This window comes from Rattus norvegicus, chromosome 8, assembly GCF_036323735.1.
Source record: "Rattus norvegicus strain BN/NHsdMcwi chromosome 8, GRCr8, whole genome shotgun sequence".
Lineage (NCBI taxonomy): Eukaryota > Metazoa > Chordata > Mammalia > Rodentia > Muridae > Rattus > Rattus norvegicus.
The window spans coordinates 126,355,853-126,377,707 of NC_086026.1; the positions used below are offsets into that span (position 1 = coordinate 126,355,853).

The 21,855-nt window shown below is 46.2% G+C and overlaps 1 protein-coding gene across 3 annotated transcripts in view; it reads right to left on the reverse strand.

Annotated features, from left to right (window-relative positions):
• Nucleotides 1-21,855, reverse strand: part of LOC120093118 (uncharacterized) — a 167,380-nt gene that overhangs the window by 19,495 nt on the left and 126,030 nt on the right. The window lies entirely within an intron of this gene.

Sequence of the window (21,855 nt, forward strand, 5' to 3'; positions counted from 1 at the left end):
ATGTACATGTGAGCCCACACAGATGTGTACATACAAATATACATGCATACATGAATGTGCACATTCAAACTCATGTGAGTGTGTACATGCAAACTCACGCGCATACATACATGTGAACCCACATGAATATGTGCATACAAACTACATGCATATGAATGTATGAGTCAACATGAATATATGCAAACTACATACATACATACATGTGAACCCATGTGAATATGTGCATACAAACTCACATGCATATGAATGTATGAGTCCACATGAATATGTGCAAACTACATACATACATACATACATACATACATACATACATGTGAACCCATGTGAATATGTGCACACAAACTCAACAGATGCACCGGGAATTATATGAAAGGTATTCCACTGGGCAAAGTTTGAACCTCTAGAAATTTTCCAAGTTAGCCTGTCATTCCACAGGAATGGATTGCACACGCTTATGGGGCTATAAAATACCATTATAAATCAAAGGAGTGTTCTGCACCCAAGTCCTCCACAGTCTAGCAGCAGAGGCAGACATGTATGTAACTGTGATGCTAATATCATGGCTTAATGAGTTTCACTCATTTCAGAACAAACCTATACCAGAGAAGACAGCCACCCCTTTTGTGTCATTGCCCATAAGAACCGCAGTCTGAACCATCAGATGAGTCCCCAGACACGTTTGTTTATTCTCTTGGGTTTAAATATCTCACTGTAGCACTATGAAGAATATATTTACTTACAAGTTCCCACTGACATCTGTCTGCTCTGGGGCATGGTCTCTTCACCTCTTTCTACCTATTACTTGTTTCTGCCTGAGGAATGTGGATGCAACCCTAGTCATGGATGCACAGTGGCAGAAGTGCATATAACAATATAGATTTGTCATAGGTGTCGAAACCAACATTTGCCAACAAACCATGATGATTTTATCTTAAGTAGATTCATAGATACACATCTGATATTTGCTATTAAAACAAATGCAACTTTGCATACCAATGGGACACATGCATTATTTTCACATAGAGTTCAATCTTGACTGAATATCTGGTGCCATAGGATACAGAGAACCTCCAACGTTTCTCCGATTTGGCTGACAGTTTGATCATCTAACTGCCAATGCTGAGAGAACCGCTCTGCATAAATCCACAAAACAAAATGGCAGAGGATGTTTAGGGCCATCTCAGAAACTGTTAGAAGCTGTGTCTTAATCTCCAGCCAAAATTCATTTAATGATTTTTCTTTGAAATGCAAGTTGTGACTCAAACAGCAATATTTAAAACCATATATTCTAACACATTGCAATCCAAAGACATGACGATTTGAAACTTACACACAGATGGGTGGCATTAAGAAAATATTGAAATCTTTTTTGGGTTTTTTTTTTTTTTGGTAATTAACCCATTACGGTTCTGTGAGATCATGAAAGTTGGCATGTCCAGTAAAAACACTGCAGGTCCTAAGATACGATGGTTCCAGACCTGAGCCAACGTCTCAGGCAGCCCTCTCTGGCGTTGTGTGGTATGACTCTACGCACAGTACGGTGTCCGTGCTGTGGACCCAGAACCAAGGCTGCAGAGAAGTCCTGAGATGTAACATGGGTGTGGGCTGTGTAAACACCTCAGACTCACTACATTTTAGTTTCAACTAATTTTGGTGCTTTATTACAATTCTGAAAGGTGTCACTCTTACCAAATTTCTCACAATCCCTAAGTTTGGTTATTCAACCAGACATGGAGGGGTGGCCTACAGTTTAAGAAGCTGAGCTCCAGGGTACAGGGAGGAGACTCGAAAATAGTGGCCTCTGCATCACGTTTCAGTTTCGTAAGCCAGAGCCACTGCGAACGCTTCTTATTGATCCTGTAGAGATTCGCTGCCCAGAAGGGTCTGGCTTATTCCCATGTGCCCACCATAATATCTAACACTACTCCTCTGACTCACAAGAGTGCCCAGCCTGAAGGGGGCGTGCATGACCAGGCTAACACTGCCCCGCCCCCTTCTGAGTGTTCTATGTTCCCGTTTGAGTAATACACAGGAAGACGCTTAAAAGGTACCGAGTAATTTTAATTGAACAAGACACCTTATTGATGATCACTAACATTGTTTAAGTACCTTTAATACAGAGCAGATTAAAACCTGAACAAAATGCAACGTTCTGTGGAAATGAGGTGGGGGGGGCCTCTCAAGACAAAAGAGGCAAAATTTTATTTTTTTATTAGTTCTTTTTTTAATTGGTGGCATGCATGTATGGGTGTGTCACAGGTCACAAGCAGAGATTAAAGGACGACTTTAGGGGAGCCCTAGTCTCCTTCCAACATGGGCTCTAGGATCAAACTCAAGGCGTCAAGCTTGCAGAGCGAGCATCTTTACGTGCTGGCCCTCCTTGCTGGGCTCAGGAAATTTTTAAGCTGAAAAATGTTTAGGATGTCGACGTTCTAGCTAAAACGTAGGTGCACATTTACTCATTAATTCATTGACTCACCCAACAGCAGGAATGTAAGGGCACGTTGGCTGGCGGAACAGTGTATTATGTGCAGGTAACGGAAGAGGTAAGAAAGTATCGGGTTAGATATTCCTATGTCAACACTCCCTTTTGTTCTCGAGGATGGAAACTGAAGTGGAAGGGAAGTAAGTGCGAATGGGCTCTTCACGGTGTTTTACATATTATTGTTAGCGGATATGACGGACTATAACCATCTTAAACAGGAAGGGTTTGTCCCTCGGTGGCTCTGCTCATTCAGTTTATTCCTTTCCTTCCTTAGTGCTTCTCCTGCCCGGGGATTTATGGTTTAACAGACTGTAATGGGCCAGATAAAGCCATTCATCACGCGGGCTTAATGTAGGGTAGGAAATTTAACTTGGTGAGCGTGATATATAAATATTGGTCTTTTTGGAACACACAGAGCATATTTAACCGAGTACAGAATGCAGGCTATATACTGTGTGTCGGGTCTGAGGGAGCTGGGAACGAAGACGATGCTTCCTCCTGATGCGTGTTGCAGCCTTTCCAGCCCCTGATCTTCTCAGAGCTCTTTGCTTCCGTAGCGTTCTCGATTCACCTCAAGCCTGACATTTGCATCTCACCGCCAAGGGATACACGCTCTACCTGTGCGGGGCTGGCACTGTCCACCCAATAGAGCAACTGCCATCTTTGAAAGCCCTGCCATGTCTGTTTGCAAAATGTCCTAGCAGCTGGGCTTTCTGACTATTGAGGAAGGAGGTGAGGGTAAGGGGCGGGGCCTTCTTAGACCCTCATGTGAGTCTCCAGCCACGCCTTCCTCTCCTACAACAGCATGTGACCTTAGGTCTTAGGGCGGGGCTAGAGTTTAAGGGCTGGAGAAGACAAAGAGAAGGGGCTCCATCTGCCTAGCCGTGGGGGAGCCTTCACCCCTGCTGAGGTAGACTTCTCTGGTGGCTGCTTGAAGGTCACACGCTCCCACCAGAACCTCCTGACCCATGCTCTATAACTAAATCTGTTAAAGCCATTGGTCACCCAGGATGAACTTAGGTAGAATCAAGCTTCAGTTTGTCACTGGAGTCTTAGGGGGAGTATTAGAGCTTATTTTCCCAACAGCCGCCTAAAAATCCCAGAGTTGGGTCTGCCTTGGTGGATTTATTGACACCAATGTTCAGAATGTCTTTGAGCACAGTTGGTGCCAATGAAGATGGCATTATGGGACTTTTAATGCCCTGTCTAGACAGCTTGTTCACAGACTGCCAACCGTAACATATGTCGGGGGTAGGGAGGGAGCGTTGCGGGTGGCGAATGTGGCAATCACCACAGGAGCTGACTGAAGCTATGCATCAGATGTCCAAGGAAGAGAAATTATTTTCAGGACGATTGGTCAAAAGCAATGGCTTGGGTTCTTAGCTGCGCGAAGCCGGGGTTTGCAATGAGAGATCAGGAAGTGGCCCCTGCAGGTCTTCATTTAGTTACAGACCGCGCTGAGAGAGCCCGGTGGAGCCAGTCCATTCATAAGATTCAAGATAACACGGGCAGTGGCTGGGGAGATGGCTCAGTCAGTGATGTAATTGCCACACAGTCATGAGGACCCATCTAGATCCTCATGCAGAACAGGCTGCATCCCCAGACTTGAGTTTTTGCTTTTCCTGCTTTAATTTAGCCTTCAACGTGTACACATCCTCCTTAACTGCAGTCTCCCTGCCTCCCTGCCTGATTCTGTCTTCTAGCCCCTGAAACCCGGTCCCCTCCTCGGTCCTGCTCTCCCTCTGAATCCTCCAGCAACCTTCCTAGAGAACACTGTCGCAACACCTGAACTAACTTTCCAGTTCTCAGCATCCCTGGGATTTTACCTCACGGTTTCTCTACACTTGCATCTTTTCATAGTCTAGATTCTGAGCTCCGTCACGGGAGAGCATTATCGGAATTTTGTAAATCTCTTCCTTAACCCGTACATTCGTACATTCGGCTGCAGGCAGCCAAAGCAGTCAGGCAAGCTGAAAATCGGCAGTTCATATTGGCTCTATCTGTATACGGCCCTGCTGCCCTAAACCAGATGGTTCTGAGCTTGTGGGGAACACGGGACTGTGGCTTTCTCAGCCGTCAGTGCCCAGCACCAGCAGCTGTGAGGTGGTCAGAATCCACCACCACGAAATGTGTAGAACTGAAGGGACTCTAGTAACTGCGGATATTTTGAAACATGAAGCGAAGGGAGACAGAGCCCAGCACTCCTTCCCAACTTTATTTCAAGCTGTCTCCGCTGAGATGGGCATGTGCAGAGGTTCTGCATTAGTTTTGGCAAAACCTTCGGGTATTGATAAGGACTTGAAAAACTAGCACACCAGCTGAGAATTGTTCTGCATGAGGTCAGGATCGGGAACAATGAAGCAATGGAACAGGCTAGGGTTTAGATTGTGGGGCAGATGTCCCCAGTAACTGGGACAGGAGAAACGCATGTGGTGACGTCATGGCAAACAAGATGGCTGAGGGATGGGCCTGAGAGTTTGGTGGTGGTGGTGGAGGTGGTGATGGTGGTGGTGGTGGTGGTGGTGGTGGTGGTGTGTGTGTGTGTGTGTGTGTGTGTGTGTGTGTGTGTGTGTGTGTATACAGGCTTGTACATGTTGGGGTGGGGGGTCAGTCTTTATTGGGTATAAAATGGCTGACAAGAACCTTCCAGGGATCCTCCCGTCTCTAATACTTTGGTATTGAGATTACAGATGCTCACTGCCACGTCTGGATTTTCCATGGATGCTGAGTAGCAAACTCAGGGTCTGCTTGTGCAGCAGGCACTTGACCTACTGACCCATCTACCTCTTGGCCACTGTTTCAGCAGCTCCCAGCTACGAAAGCCAGCCTCCCCCTTGTTACTGAGAACTGGTGCTTCAAAGGTGGCTACCCCGTGAGACGCCCCCGTGCATGCTTTGTGCTCTCCTGTGCCGGGGTGGGACAGTTATTTTGGGGTCCTGGTTTTAACTATCTTTTCAAAAACTGGAAAACGAAATTCTTGTTGGATCTGAGCAGAAAACTTGAGTGTCCAGTGAAGCCACAGTAAACTTCTGCACATCACCCCATGTGGGTGTGTCCTTTCCCCCAGTTCTAAAAACATTAGAGTCTTGAAGTAGACACAAGCTTGTGTCATGAAAGTGGTCATTAGGACTGTGAACTATACTGTAAAGGACCAGGAATTATTCTAACCCTCTCTCGAAAGGTTAGACAATTAGGGAGTCATAGGGTGTTTGTTTACTATCCATGGTAAGATAGCATGAAAGTGAGATAAAATAATGGGGTACAGTGTAAAAATACCAAGACCTTGGTGCTAAGAGAAATTATGACAAAAACCAAAGTATGTGCATGTATAAACATATATATACATACACACATACACATATACATACATATAAATATGCACACACACACACACACAAACACACACACACACACACACACACACACACACACACACACACACGGTATTTTTACTTATTTGGTCAGGACCTCACATAGTCCAGAATGGCCTCAAATTCTCTGTATAGCTAAGGGTGACCTTGATCCTCCTGCTTCGACCTCCTGAGTGCTGAGGTTACAGATATCCGCCATCACATCCAGTTGATCAGTGCTGGGGATGGAGCCCAGGGCTTCATGCACACAAGCACTCTACCAAACAAGGTGTAGCCTTGACACTAAGATTTTTATATAAAGCTGACAATTTTTTCTCTATGATTGAGTCTTGGATGGCTTTGCTGAACAGGTTAGGAAATTCATGATGCATCTGAATATATCGATCCCATAAATGTCCCCACGCAGATAATGACAGACGAGATAATGAGTTTAGCTCATATTTAGAGAAGACGAACTCCATTCCAGATTCCTTACGTGGGACTCTCCTAATTGCATTTAAAAACCTGAAAAGGTGTTCTCCTGCCCCATCAGGTCCCTCTGTTAAAACGCCCTTCTATAAATAAGGATAATGGCTCGTCCTCTTCACGATAATGGGATTAACTATTTATGGGTACAGCAACAGGTCAAACCCAACCCTCCATTACCATCAGATACAAACAGTCAATGACTGCTTTCATGATCTCTTTCTTTTTTAAAAACGTGAAGGATGTAACACACCATTTCACATAATTATTGATTTTTGTCAAATACCATCGGCATAAGCTGATCCTGAAAATGGCAGGGATAAGATAAGGAGATGCTCTTGTGGAAAGTGCCAGGTACTGCTGGTGCGGAGAGAGAGGAAGCTTTCACGCCATTGACTTTTCCTCCAGATGTGATGACGCATGCTATGATCTCAGCACTCGGGACGTAGAGGTAGGAGGATGCCAAGTTCGAGGTCACCCTTAGCTAGAGGCCATCCTGGATGGCATGAGACCCTGACCAAATAAGTAAAAATAGGACGTAGCCCCTAGACGTTAAAGGGGGGCCAGGACAATGGCTCCAGTGGTGAAGACCTTGCAGCACAAAGAACATGAGGATCTGATTGTGAATCCCACAGCAATGTCAGGCATGGCTGAGGGACCCTGCACTGGGGAGAAAAACAAGAGTTGCTTGTGACTGATGAAGATATCCACCCTTAGCCTCTGGCTTCCTGTGGTGTTTGAACAAGAATGCCCCCCACCCCCACCCCTCCCACACTCCCAGAGTCATATATCTGAATGCTTAGTCCCCGGGGAGTGGCACTGTTTGAAAGGATTAGAAGGATTAGGAGGTGTGGCCTTGCTGGAGGAAGCATGTCACTGGGGTGGGCTTAGAGGTTTAACAGCCCAAGTCAGTGTCCCCCTCTTGACCTGCAGATCAGGATGTATCCCCCCAGCTACTGCTCCCGTGCCTTCCTGCATGCCACTCTGCCTCTTGACATGATGATGCGTTCTTTCCTAAGAGACGCCTTGGGCATGACGCCTCTTCTCAGCAATAGAAAATGACTAAGACACTTCCATACATATGTACACACACACACACACACACACACACACACACACACACACACACCTATGAAAAGCAATAGAAAAGACTGCTATAGCTATCTATCAGTTCACCAAAACAGACAACCACAAAACGAAAAATTATTTATTTATAACTAGAATTAAAAACCAGTTTTCTATTAAAAGAACACTGGCAAAAATGACTGTTCTTCTGGTCTACGATCTCAAAGTTTAAAGATGTACTTTGTCAGAATACTCTTGTGACTGACCTGTTACTAAAAGACAACATGTGATCCAGAAAACCCATGACTCAGTACATGAACATGGAGAAAAGAATATCTGTTCTGTGTGTTCTGTGCTTCATTTCTTCCTGCCATCGAGCATTGAGTCTCTCTCTCTCTCTCTCTCTCTCTGTGTGTGTGTGTGTGTGTGTGTGTGCGTGCGCGCACATGCATCTGTTTGTCTGTCTCTGTCTCTCTGTCTCTGTGTCTCTCTGTCTCTGTGTCTCTGCTCACTTTCTCTGTGTGTGTGTGACTGTGTGTCTCTGCTCTCTCTGTCTCTGTGTGTGTCTTTGTCTCTCTCTGTCTCTGTCTCTTTCTCTGTATGTCTCTGTCTCTCTCTCTCTCTGTGTGTGTATATCTGTCTGTCTGTCTGTCTGTTTCTCTGTGTGTTTCTGTCTCTGTCTTTCTCTGTCTCTGCCTCTGCCTCTGTGTGTCTGTCTGTCTATCTCTCTGTCTCTCTCTATCTCTGTCTTTTTCTGTCTCTCTCCCTGTCTTACATACACACACACACACACACACACACACACACACACACACACACACACATACACTTTCCCATTCTAGTAGTCATCAGCTCATCCTAAAACTGGCTCAGAAGAATTAATTCTCTTAGTTCCCCAGGAGGACACTCCCCTGCTGTGTGAGTTCAGCTCATTGTACTCATAAGCCTTAAAGAGGCGGTATCTCTAGCTATTACGCCATCCTTGCCACACAGAAGGAGAGAGCAGTGCGCTGTGTCTAATGCCATCTCTGAACTTAGCCCCTGATCACTTACAGGTAACACCGCTTAATAAAGAGCTCCCAGGACCTTGAACTATTTTATATTTCACTCCATACATTGTTTTAGAGACTTGGCTGCTCGGTGGGTGGATCTGAATCAGGGATTCCTACGCCAAACAGTGAGCACGCAAATATCAAATGCATTACAGCAGACTAAGGAGTAAGTACGGGCGTTTTTTGTAGTTCGCATAAAGCAGAAGCGTTATTTGGCTTTTCGTTATAAATGTCTCCCTAGTAGAAGAAAACTGTCAAAATTTCTAATGAGTGATGTGTAGGAACAATTCCAGAATTGCTATTTTTCAGGCAGTTTTGAACCAAATTTTCTAAGACCGCATCTCCCCAGTTCCTCTAAGCTTCCAAAAGGACAAAGTCAAAAGTCACTCATCATGACTCGCCCAGTTCCGTCACTGGGACAGGCAGAGTCCCCGCCCCTTTGCCTCCTCGTCTTTCTCTCTGTGCTGCTGGATGAGGGTTCCTACTAAGAGCCGAGATTCATTCCCCCTACCGCAATGGTTTCAAGCCCAGATATTGCTTGGGTTATTTTTTCCATCCAACATCCGCATTCTCCATTTGAAAATGAGCTCCAGTCTACTGGGCCCTTCAGTGTCCGCCCTGTGTCTCCCAGAGGCAAACATATTGGTCTTATATAATAGCAAGTCCTTTCTGTTCTCATTCACATTGGGCAGTACATACTAAGAGCCATTATTTCTTACTTCTTCCTTTCCTAATGAGAAAAGACTAATTCTTCAGGACCGTGTGACTGTATCCCTGAGCAACTACCATCAAGAAAACCACAACAACAACACAACCACACAACACCATACAACCTGAGCTTTGGGTCACAGTACTTAGCCCAGACTGACCTCAGTCTTTCCACCCTCCTGCCATAGCTTCTTAAGTGCTGGGATTATGGATGTGTGCTGCCATTCCCCTTCTTGCTTGTTTGCTTGCTTTTCGCTTCACTTTTCACTGTTTACCTCACAGGTTTAAGATGCACACATTTACCAATGCAAGCCTGTAGGGACACTTCAATGGGTGCCGTCTGCTACTTCCGCTACTCGGCAGTTCCACATTCGGTATTGGTGCGACTGACGACGTGTGATGATGAGGTGTAGAATCAACGGGCCATCCCATTATCCAACCTCCCTGCCCTGAGTCTCTCACCATCCTTGCAAGGACTCCCGGGTAAGATGCGCTGAGATCCACCTGCTGAGATGGATGGGGAATCCCACCTCGCCCACGGCGAGGCCAACATGAACCTTCCTTATTATATAGGCCATGTTTTACCTCTGTAAAAGCGATCCAATCACCATCCTCATCACCCCCCAGCTGCAGGGATGAATATTAGCCCCGGGTTCCTCCTCATTTATTTTGGACCAGACACGTTTGCTACTGACAAGGGGTTGCTTCATGCTTTGGCCAAGGAGAGTTCCATGGCCTTAAGAATTAGGTGAAATTCATAGGTGGCAACGTTGTGAACAACCTTGCAGTGAACTCACAAAGGTGTGCGTTTAGCAAAGCATGCTGAGGGCGTCCTGCAGTTCCTATGGAGCTGAAACCTGTCGTACTACAGGGGTATTAGGAAGGATCTCCTTGGGGCAGGGGTTTCAGTCAGAACTGTCTGACACACCTCTCCCTGGAATGGCTCTCTCTCCAGGTCTCTGACTTTGACCTCCACCTGTGGAAGTATTCATCACGGACAGCACAGCACACTCCTGTGTCGTGCTTCCATAAACTCCTATAATGTGCTTAGTCATGTGTAGGCCATGGATCTGATGACTCACAACTAATATTCCTGTTTCTAATGCCTGTTAATCTCACTGTCAACCACGAGAAAATACTTCAGAATGGTAATAGCACTAATGGTGAAGGCAGCAGATGTAAAAACCAGGATTTCCAGTCCTCGAGTTTCATGGACATCCATGAGTATGTTCCTGCATAGCTTATCCCCATCAGCATATTACCTGTGGTAAGTTTGACCACTCATCTTTGATTGTCTAGACTGCTGGACCCTGGAGGGGAAAGAGGAATGGGCCTAAGGGAAACACACGTGTTAGGAATACACATGAGATCATGAGATGGCAGTGTCATGAGCCATATATACATATGTATGTATATGTGTATTGTGTATGTGTGTATATATGTGTATATTTATATACATATATGTGTGTATGTGTATATATGTATGTGTATGTATATGTGTGCATGTGTATTATGTGTACATATATATATGTGTGTATGTATATATTTGTGTATATATGTATATGTATGCATATGTATGCTGTATATATATGTGTGTGTGTGCATATATATATGCGTGTGTGTACATGTATGTATATGTATGTGTATGTGCATGTGTGTGTATGTTTATGTATATGTATGATGTATGATGTATATGTATATGATGTATATGTATGTGTGTATGTGTGTGTGTTTGCATGTGTATGTGTATCTGTGTATACATATATGTGTACATATATATACATATATAATATAGATATATAATATATTTATATATGTATATATTATATATATACACATATAGTTTCCCCCTTGCCTTCCCTCCTCCAATCCCACCCATACAATCCCCTTGTTCCCTCTGAAAATCACGATAAGTGCGGTCCACAGAGCCCCAATGACTTACGCAGGCATGCAGCTCCTAGGTCTCATAAATATTCAAGCCTTTCTGACTATAAAACTCAATCTCATTCATTACCCAACTCCTCCCCTTTAGTATATTTAGTTCTTTCTACTTAAAGTCCAGGCCCTGATGAATTGCCTCAGCGCCAGCTCTAGCTTATGGGAAACACAGAACTCACGTCTCCATCCTTGTCAGACCAAGCGAATCAGAATCTACACTGTGTGTGCGTGTGTGTGTGTGTGTGTGTGTGTGTGTGTGTGTGTGTGTGTGCGCGCATGTGTGCACGTGTGTATGTGAGCATGCATGCGTGTGTGAGCACATGTGCATGTGTGTGTGTGTGCGTGTGCATGCGTGTGTGCATTCATGTATGTGTGTGTGTGCATGTGTCTGTCTGCCTGTGAGTCTGTCTGCCTGTGAGTCTGTGTGTCTGCGTGTGTTCATGTGTGAGATTAGGAAATCCACAGCCTTAGCACATCTCCCTCCCCTGAGCCCTCCTGCCTCCAGCACATGGTAGACTGGCTGGCCTACAAGCTTTCAGGGTATTTCCTGTCTGTCTCCTGTCTCTTCCCAGGAGTGCTGGACTTACAGATGTGCCCAACCATACCCAGCCTGACATGGGGTCTGGGAAATCAAACTCAGACCAGCACTCTCATATGGAAAGTGCTTTTTTGCCCACTGAGTCATCTCGCCAGCCGCAGAATCTGCGTGTCAACCATGCTCATGGATGTTAAAGGGGTACTTCCAGACCAAGGAGGTACTTGGTTAACATGCTTCAAAACTTAACCCAAAGGGCTGTCCTTCGACCAATAGGGTTCATAGCTTGGAATAAAAGAGTCAGGTCAAGCCTTCAAGTTTGTAACTCACCTTGGTAAGAGGTTTATTACACCTTTATATGAAAACGGAAGATGGGAGTAGCATAAAGACAGCCTGGGCTATTTAGAATTCACGCTAACTCTCAATGCATTGTCTTTAATACATTGCTAAGTGTCCAGAACACCCCACATTTGTACCTTTTCTATCTTTCTTTGTCCAAATCCTCTTGAATAGAACGACCTGCTCTTCCCGCTAAGCTAGCACGCGAGCCTGTATTTTCTTCAAGGTCCAAGTTAACTTTTACCTCCTCTGCCTTGCACTCATCAAACCTGTGAAAGCTGCTCATGACTGAAGAGGGGTCACTCATGGGAAATCCGAGCTCCCCGAAGATGTCGTCTACAATCTACAAAATCCTCTCTGCAGAGCGGTGTTTCTACATCCCGGCCTGTGGCTTCCAATGCAAGCCCTTGCTCTGCAGCTTCTGCTGACCCAGATGTCTCAACAAGAATTATGACATGACACGTACCTCTCTGTGTCCACAACTAGGTCCTCCGAGGTCTTTCCCCCATCATGTCCCAGTGTCTTCCCCTACCAAGCTTTCGTTTGTTTGGTTTGGATGTAAGGTATCCTCCAGATGATTCATCATATTTCGGAATACATAGTCACCATGGTGACACTGTTTCTGGAGGTTGTGGGACCGCTGGGAGGAGGGATTTGAGGTTTACAGCCCATCTCCTCCTCCTGTCCTAGATGCTTCATGTTCTGCTAAGATGTGAGGCAGCTGGCTTATACCCATTCGGCCCCAGCTGCCCACTACCAGGGACTCTCCACCTTGAGGGCAAGGGCTTCTCGCCACCTCAAGGACCTCTCCTCACTGAAAGGGGCTGCCCCATTCAGACCACAACCAACGTCAGTAAACTTAGAACCGTTCTTCACACTGCTCCCTGTCAGGAGCCCATCTGCACTGCTGCAAATGTACAAAATGATGGCTTCAGATATCAGCTAAGCATCAGATGAGCTGATAAACCTTCTGGGGAGTTCCTGCCACTCCTTCCGAAGTGGACCTCCAGGTCAAGATGTGGCTTCCTTCCTCTTGAACATCTACCACCAATACACCGAATTGTCAGCTTTGATGACGGTTGTTGGCAGGTCACAGGTTTTAGAGAACTGTTCTTCCCACAAAGCTCCTCACTTAGAGCCTCAGGAACTCTGGTTTAGGGTGCATGAGTCGCCCCGGGAGGAATCAGAATGCAAAGATCAATTCCCAGAACCCACATAAGAGCCAGGCAGGCATGGTAGCTGCTGTAATCCCAGCACTGGGGAGGCAGAGACCAGGGAGACCTCCAGGTCAAGCTGATGTCTAGCCAATCAGTGAGCTCTAGGTTCAATTAAGAGGCCCTGGCTCATCCAGTACAGGGAAGAGCAATTGAGGAAATCAACATGGATCAGGTTTCTGCATCCCCAACTCCCCAACCCAGCCACAATCCTGTGCCCATGAAAAAGATGAAAGAAATTATAAATAAACATCTAAGCTGTTTGAGTAAATGAGCAGGGGCATGAAAATATGGCTGTGTAAGCAGGAAGGCGAGTCTCAAACTGGAGAATCCTCCTCCGTGGGAAGTGTTATCCACGGCAGATGCAGACCTTTAGGGTCACAGCATGTATTAAGAGAGAAAGAAGCAAGGGGTGCATTTGACCGAAAGCTGTTGAGTCAAATTTTCCTCTAGGTAAGAGATTTGTCAACATAGCAGCAAGCAGGTTGGTCAGCACTGCTCTGTAGGGTTCTGTAAGAAGAGCAGCAGAACTGCCGGACTGACGGGGTGGCAGCCACTCTTAGCAGAACCCGTACCAGGAGAAGCAGGCTTAGTTAATATGTTTTTGCTACACAGGAGAAGTGGGCTTAGTTACTATGGCATTTATGCTACATAACAATGAAAGGTAGAGAAGGTGGAGATTAAGGTACAAGGCAGGGGTCACAGTGGGGACAGGACGGATAAGAGAGGGCAATTGAGATGCTGTGGACCCTGGCAGCAGGTTGCTGGGTGTGTCCATCTGGTGACTGTGTCCTGAGGCTTTACTGTGCAGACCCCTGGCCTGTGACCAGGAATGGCACAGCTGGGTCACATGGCACAGCTGGGTCACATGACGGCTGTGGGGTCCCGTTAGCTTAGGCCTAGGAGTGGCACAGCCGGGTCACATGGCATGGTTTAAAAACCTGTAGCTCTCTCTCAAGGTTAGGGCTGGGGAAAACAATGTTGGAATTCATCTCTAGGTTTGACTAAGAAGGCCTGACTCCATACAGAAAGTGGGGAACAACCAAGAAAGGTACCATGTCAACTCAAGATTCCATATGTATTGCATACACACTTGAATATGCTTACATACCAGACAGACAGACAGACACACACACACACACACACAGCAAAGCCATGTGTTTCACCATGGCATCTTCAAACAGAATTTGTTTTTGTCAACTCTCTTTTGTCCTTCATCACCCCTCCCCATTCCCCACACCTTTGCCCTCCCTGTCCAATCATTCATCACCCCATCCCCAACTCAACACCTTCCCCCTCATGTCTCCTTTCTAGTTTTATAGTGTGTGTGTGTGTGAATGTATGTGTGTGTGAGAGTCCATGCATGCATCTGTGTGTCTGTATGTCTGTGTGTGTGTGTCTGTATGTCTGTGTGTGTGTGTGTGTGTGAATATGTGTCTGTGTTTGTATATGTTTGTGTATGGAGTGTGTGTGAGTATATGCGTGCATCTATGTGTCTGTGTGCCTGTCTGTGTTTGTATGTATGCGTGAGTGAGTGTGTGTGTGTGTGTGTGTGTGTGTGTGTGTGAATATGTGTCTGTGTTTGTATATGTTTGTGTATGGAGTGTGTGTGAGTATATGTGTGCATCTATGTGTCTGTGTGCCTGTCTGTGTTTGTATGTATGCGTGAGTGAGTGTGTGTGTGTGTGTGTGTGTGTGTGTGTGTGTGTATGTGTGTGTGCATGTCTGCCTGTCTGTCTGTCTGTGTATCTGGGTGGTGTCCAAATATTGTAAATATAGGTGGAGGTCAAAGGTCTCTATTGAGTTCCTTTCACTGACCCGTCTCTCCCTGTACATTTTGAGACAGGGGTTTCTCTCTAAATCTGAAGCCCATTGATTCTGTTAGCCACGCTGGCCAGTGAGCTTCAGGAATCTGCCTCTCTCCCCCACACACTCACACACTCATACACAAACACACATTCACATACATACATGCCAGCGCTGTGGTTATAGGACGCACCATCACACCCAGACACACTCACACACTCACACTCACACACGCAAACACACATACACACATTCACACACACACATGCCGGCCCTGTGGTCACAGGACGCACCATCTCAGCCAGATTAACAAGGGTTCTGGAGCTCTGAACTCAGGTCCGCATGCTCGTGCATTAGGCCCCTTGAGCGCCTGCAGCCCTGAGATCTCCTCTCAGTAAGATAACTGTAATTAAAATGTATCTGAGGACATAGATGCACTTACCGGTGACATTCCCCCTGCTCTACATGACTTTAGTCAAGCTCCTCCAAAGCTTTCTATTAAACTAATGAAGCATTTCTGACTTTGGAATTGTTCCATTGACAAAGCTGACTGGCCGGAGAAGCAAACATCGCAGTCAATTTTCTGAGCCACACTAAATTCACCAACACTCACACGAGGACAGCACTTCCAGGCAGCAGTGAAGATGCGATTTTCTTCGTCTGGACTCTGATGTAGGCTCACCATGAAATCTCATCCAGCCCTTCTTGGATGGATAGGAGACTCCACTGCCTAGCTGGGAGTTGGTGGACACTGTGTGACCAGACCATATGACCAGTTCTGCCCGGTGAGCTGTATGCAGGAAGGCAATACTCTTGGGTTGAAGTGGAGAAGGGTCCCTAGGGCCTGCATCCACCTCCTGCCCAGTTGTGGCAGACGTGGGCAAGGTCATGGGCACATCCTAATGGCACAGACTGGAACTATGCAAATCGCTGAGTCACGGAATGGCATAAGGCACCCTAGACATGAGGTCACAGCAGGGCACACCCTGGACATGAGGTCACAGCAGGGCGTGTGACCCGAATCCCTGAGCTCAGGAGGCTCAAATTTGCTCTTGGCTGTCAATATTTTGACAACTCTTGAAAAGCAATTTCATTTTGTAGTAGACTGTTCGATTTTCTACTAAGTTCATCCACAGATCAGACCTTTAGGAGTTTTGTATGACGGCATCAAGCCACTAAACTTTTCGTGTTTGCTTGTATGCACTTATATGTGTAGGTGTGTGCATGTGGAGGGCAGAAGACACTCTCAGATGTCATTCCTCGGGTGCCTTCATCTTTTCTGTAGGCCTAGGTTGTTGCCGAATAAATGAGGCTGGCTAGCCAGGGAGCTCCAGAAATGCCCCTGTCCCACCTCCCACATTACCACTTTGGCGATTACAAGTGTGCGTCATTCTGTCTGGCTGCTCCTATGGGTTCTGGAACCCTAACTCAGTCCCCAGGTTCACAAGGCACAAGCTTTAGAACTGAGTCACCTCCATGGCCCAAAGCGCTCTGATTTGGAAGCTCTTCGCTTCTGCATTACCTTCCTGTCCTATCCTGACTAATGTAAACACGAAAGTCTTTGAGACGCCAGCATGACCATGCTCCACAATGGTACAATGGTGCTCTTCAAAGTTGCCCTTCCTCTGCAGACCGGTGCCAACACTAGGTGCCCCATAGCCTCAGTAGCACTGAGATAATTTATTGTGGTTATTGGATGAACTCTCATTCTGTTGTGTGTGGTAGGAATACATCTTTACCATGGATGTTTCAAACCTTCTAACTGAACTTCCCCGGGGCAGAGACTAGACCTAGAATGGATTTCCCAGAGTTCTTTGCAGGTAGGTCAGAACATGTGACCTATGTCATGCTAAGGAGGTACACCCACAAGGGGCTTAGGGTAGAAAAGGAGGGAGTATTTGTCTTTGGGAACTAACAGGATAGGCTCCTTTTACAAGCTTGTCTTTTGTGCCATCCTACCGTGGGCACGTCTGCTAGCCGTGCTGACTTCAGTGTATAGCACACCATTTTGGGCACCAAGACCCTGCAAAGATTTTATCAGCTTCCCAAGTGTTCTAGTTTCATTTAAAACTCTAAACAAAAGCAACATGTGGAGGAAAGGTTTTGTCGTTGTTGTTGTTGTTGTTGTTGTTGCTGCTGCTGCTGCTGCTGCTGCTGTTGTTGTTGTTATAACACCAGGTTATAGTCATCGTTGAGGGGAGGTCAAGGCAGAAACTCATAGTCATATCGCATACACAGTCAAGAGCAGAGAGAAACCAATGTGCCCAGCTGCCTTCTTGCTTTCATCCAGCCTTCTCCTGTTCTCTAGTTAGGACCCCTGCCTAGGGAGTGGTGCCACCCACAATAAGCTAGGTCTTTCTACATCAGTGAACAACCAAGACAATCCCACAAAGCTATAACCACAGCCTTTGTGATTTCCCATTAAGACTCTCTTTCCAGGTGTTCCTAAGCTGTGTCAGATTGATGATTGAAATCAGCCAGCAAAGTAATTACTATTGTGGATGGTTGTTAGCAACTGAAACAGACAAGCCATCCCTTCTCCTAAATGTAAGGTCTTTGGAGGGGAGGGATGAATGTGAGTTTCAAATCTTCTGCATTGGGTACTTTGCACATGAATGTGACCAAATAGGTGAGAAGAACAACTTAAGGAAGGAAAGGGGGTATTTGGCCTCTGGTCAGAGGGTGCAATCTATCACAGCTCAGAAGGCATGGCAACAAGGACAGGAGGTAGCTGAGAGCTCACATCTCAGCAGCTCAAGAAAGCGGAAGGTAGATGCTGAATTGCCCTGCTCATTTTTCCTTCTTCATTCAATCCAGGTTCCTATCAGAAGAACGCGATGCAGACCACATTCATAGCGAGGTCATCCCTTCCCAATTACCTTTTCCCAAGAAGTCTTAAAGACAGACACATCCAAAGCCATGCCTCGTTAATGGCGTAGGCATTCACATCAACCATCTACATTTAGCATCCTACCTCCTCTTCCTACATACTAGCTAGCTAAGATGAGTTCAGTGGCTTGGTTGGTAATAATGACTCAAAAGTTGCTTTAGGAAGAAAAGCGGTAGAAAGGAAAGAAGAGAGGAATGATGGGTGATATCACATATCAGTCTGAGTCAAGGACTCAGCTCAGAAGGCAGATGAAGCCTTTCTGGGTGATAATGTGAGGATTCCTAAAAGATGTTAACACAAGTAGACTGGGTCATGAAGACCATCCCAACTCTTGGCAGGCACCATCCCATGTACCATGAATCCTACCTGCACCCAAAGCCAGAGAAGGGGATGTTACTGTCTGGACTGCAGCGGCATCTCCTTCTGCAGTCAGGCACTAGCACTGTGAAAGGTGGGGCCTTCAGACTGGGACTGGGTCTTCACCTCACATACGGAAGACTGTGGCGCTTCTTGGACTATAGAATTACAGTTGTAGCAAGTTTCTACATGTCTACATCTATAAACAGCCTTCTCCCTATTTGTGTCTCATCCATCTTGTGTCTCCAGAAGATGAAGATGCGCTCTAATGCAATGGGAACTCCTTTATTCCAAATAGCCATAGGACTGGGAGACAGCAGTCTTACTATGTGACCCCCATTTTAAATAGATTACAGGAATAATAATTTGCTTCAATGGGTAGGGCTTACCACATTCTTACAACAACCAAAATCGTGTATCTTAAAGGGCCTATCCTTGACATGGGGACTCACGTCTAGAAGGCCAGCACTTAGGAGACGGGGTAGGGGGATTACTTTAAATTTGAGGCTACCGAGTCAATTCCTGGCCAGGCTGGGACCGAGCTATAGCGTCTGACCCTGTTTGATGTAACTAAAAGAGAACACATAAAAATACAAGTACGGCAGGCATCCTGGCATGCTCTGCTATGAAGCTAAGCATGTTTGCCTCATTGGAGTGTGTGCAAAAATTCTATTTTAGCAAGCCCTTTGCTGCGAGTGTACTTCTAAGGCAACATTTTTTTTAAAACCATATAAATTTTTTTTTTTAAAAAAAAGTCAAATCCCTGACTTTTCTCAGGCACATCTGTCTTCCACACAGTGGCATAAGCCTCAGTCCTGGTTAGGGGAAGGAAGGCTGTCAATGGGCTTCTGCCTTATGTCTGTCTGTCCACCCTGGGTTCTCAATCCCCACAGAACTCATGGCTTGATTCCCCGTTGACTTATGGTCAAATTGGGAGAAAGGATTTTGGGTGGTAGCAGCACCTGGAACTGCTTGTTACCGTACTTTTTTTTTTAATGTAAAATCAGTAGACACCACAAGTCCTTGGAATAATTGGTGCCAATCAGACCCATGTACCCTGCTTCCAGAATGCTCTCATCTGCTCCCCAGTGCAGTAGCATCCTCTTACATGCAGCCTACCGACACCGGAAAGTAGGTCAAGACACGCCAGCACTTTCTCATCTCCCAAGGCTGTCTGCCATGTGGGAGAGTTAAGGCTCATCGGGGTTGAAGTCTGGGATGGGGAAGGGCAAGGCACGCAGACGGTAAGAAGAAATGGAGTGGGTTTGTTCGTCGGCCCCTTCATCAATCTTCATCCTCTTTCTAACAAGATCTTGGAGAATCGGCTTCACTCGGGGACGGGGGATGCTCATTACCCAAGTTCTAAGCCGGAGGAAAGTGACATTGGGGAAATAATTCCCAACTGATTTATGGCCAAATTGAAAGAAGTGGAAGGCTGATCACCTGCCTTCTAAATATCTTTCTACCCCCAAACTCACGTGAGAAGCCTGGCTCCAATCGGCTTCTTTAATTAGAGCACCAAAACAACGGGCATTAATGCCTCAACAGAACATTCATCTTCCCAGATTCTTCATGATACAGGTGATAGCCTAGACCAGAGGCAGCAGCCATGGCTGAGAGGCCTCAGATGTAGGCCAGAGGACATAGCCTTTAACCAGAAAACACATTCATGGACCAGGGAAAACATCCATGGACCAAATGCCACAGCCCTGGGCCAGAGGCTGATGGAGCAGATGCTATAGTCTTTGTCTGCTCTAAAGCCTAGAGAAAGGCAGTTCACCTTGAGCATGTTTGTTGAGACCTATGGCCAAGGAAGTTTTACTGAGATGATTCATAACAAAGCCATTTTGGTTCATTCCTCTTAAAGTACGGTGATAGGCAAATGATGGGCCATTTAGGAGCATCCACTTGGTCAATGCTTACTTTAATCCCGTCCAACAGTTAAACTGCAACTATAGATTTGTCTCCCAGTGCTACATTACCAGGACAAAAGTAATGTATATATATTTAAATGAATTCACAAGCTGTCCCTCCTGGACTCTCTCCAATCCTTCATAAGTGTCCCCCTTTTTTTCAGAGCAGTAAAACCTCATTAGTATGACCTGTGGAAGGTAAGCTCGCTAAACGATAAGGAAGGATAAGGAAGATTTCAGGCTGGGTTTCCTTAAGGAAAAGAGGTTGCCTTCCTTTTCTGGTCCCCTGGAAAAGTGCAGAAGCTAGAATCAATCCCAGAACACAGTGTGGACAGCAAGTCTCCGGCACCCCGGTCCCCTCGATGCTCACTGAAGACTTGTGCAGCTCCCTCACAGGACACCGTACAATGTACGATGTAGGTGGCTGGGGAGCTGGCTCAGGAGTCAAGGGCTCCTGAAGCTCTTTCAGAGGACCCGGGTTCAATATGAAATAGCGTTCGGCTACTGCTCACCCAAGCAATATCTGCTGGAAGTGACAGTGCAGTGGTGCAGGCCCACAGCTTGCATAAGATCAAGACAACCGAAAACCCCAGCATGTGCAGGGAGGGTCCCGTGAAGTTGACATTACATCGTACGTAATACAGGACATGCGTCTGTGCTCGGAAGCAAGACGTCAGTGGAAATGACTTTTAGAGCCCAGGTAAGCGCCATCAGAAACAGGCAATTATTCTGAGTGAATATTTGGGCTTTGAGGGTTCTGAAAAAGTGGTAGTGCTGATTTCTTTTTTGCACCTCCCACATTCACTCGTGTGGCTTCATACAGGGTGGCGACCCATAGTCTAAGAAGCCAGAGTCCAGATAAACACATGGCACTGAGTTGATTGCTACCCTAGTGTGGGTCTAGAAAGCCTTTCTGTAGACACCATAGTGCAGTCGCTCTGTTCAACAGAACTCTAGGCCCACAGTGGGGAAACTGAGGCTGAACCTGACCTCTCAAATATACTATCCACCAGCTATGTGCAAATATGCCTGGAGAGCCAACTCCCTAGATAAATAGCCCCAGTGTATTTTCCTAACCCGATTCAAGGCTTGCCTGCCATTCTCCTGCAAGTCCTCAAGACCCTCTTTATCTAGGAGATTCCCCTGGAAAACGCTTGTGACAGTCTCCATGCATTTTGGGTCGTTTGGTGAAAATTAAACACAATTTATTAGTGTTCTGCAAAAGGCTCCCTTGTATTACTATGCCCCACCTTCCCCTTTCCAGTGTTATCTCTGAGCATAACTTCTCCCAGAAATCCTTATGTGCTCTGAAAATTTGGCCGAAGTCCCTTTCCTAAAAGGCTCTAAGGCACCCTGGATTTTCTTTATTAAACTCTCTGGGGTTTTCTCAATATCTCCCAGCTCCACAGTTTACCATTCATTCCAAAGCACAGATGCAGAGAACACATCAGGCTAAATAAACCTGGAAGGGGTGTTCGTGCCTGTGTGTGTGTGTGTGTGTGTGTGTGTGTGTGTGTGTGTGCGCGCGCGCGCGCGCGCACGCGTGCGCGCCCACATGCATGCCCATGGACATCACAATCTCATATAGCTGAGGCTGGCCTTAAACTCGCTCCACTCCTCGAATTTATGTGACTGGCATTGTATTTCACTGTATGTACACTACATAGGAGTCAGGTCCAGAGCCTTATGCATGCAAGAGAAGCATCGTACCAACCGT